The following is a 955-nucleotide window of genomic DNA, read 5'->3' as shown; positions in this document are numbered from 1 at the left end:
ATCCAATATATATCTGGTGATATCTCGGGTGCTATTAGAGATAGCGCAATAAACCAAAGTGAATTGTCTGTAGGAGGCCCTGGCGCATGAATCTGTGCAGCGGGAACGACCTCGGACCACCAGAGGCCGAGGAAACCACAGTCTCATGGGGCCGGACACTCAGGGTCAGGGGAAAATCCAATATATATCTGGTGATATCTCGGGTGCTATTACAGATAGCGCAATAAATCAAAGGGCATTGTCTGTAGGAGGCCCTGGCGCATGAACCTGTGCAGCGGCAACGACCTCAACCACCAGGGGCCGAGAAAACCACAGTCTCATGGGGCCGGACACTCAGGGTCAGGGGAAAATCCAATATATATCTGGTGATATCTCGGGTGCTATTACAGATAGCGCAATAAATCAAAGTACATTGTCTGTAGGAGGCCATGGTGCATGAATCTGTGCAGCGGGAACGACGTCGGACCACCAGGGGCCGAAAAAACCACAGTCTCATGGGGCCGGACCCTCATGGTCAGGGTAAAATCCAATATATATCTGGTGATATCTCGTGTGCTATTACAGATAGCGCAATAAATCAAAGTGCATTGTCTGTAGGAGGCCCTGGCGCATGAATCTGTGCAGCGGGAACGACCACGGACCACCAGGGGCCGAGAAAACCACAGTCTCATGGGGCCGGACACTCAGGGTCGGGGGAAAATCCAATATATATCTGGTGATATCTCGGGTGCTATTAGAGATAGCGCAATAAACCAAAGTGAATTATCTGCAGGAGGCCCTGGTGCATGAATCTGTGCAGCGGGAACGACCTCGGACCCCCAGGGGCCGAGTCAACCACCGTCTCATGGTGCCGGACACTCAGGGTCTGGGAAAAATCCAATATATATCCGGTGATATCTCGGGTGCTATTACAGATAGCGCAATAAATCAAAGTGCATCGTCTGTAGGAGGCCCT

Source organism: Nomia melanderi, unplaced genomic scaffold, assembly GCF_051020985.1.
Source record: "Nomia melanderi isolate GNS246 unplaced genomic scaffold, iyNomMela1 scaffold0014, whole genome shotgun sequence".
NCBI classification, from domain to species: domain Eukaryota; kingdom Metazoa; phylum Arthropoda; class Insecta; order Hymenoptera; family Halictidae; genus Nomia; species Nomia melanderi.
The sequence above is the reverse complement of the archived record's forward strand: the minus strand, read 5'-3'. Positions refer to the sequence as shown.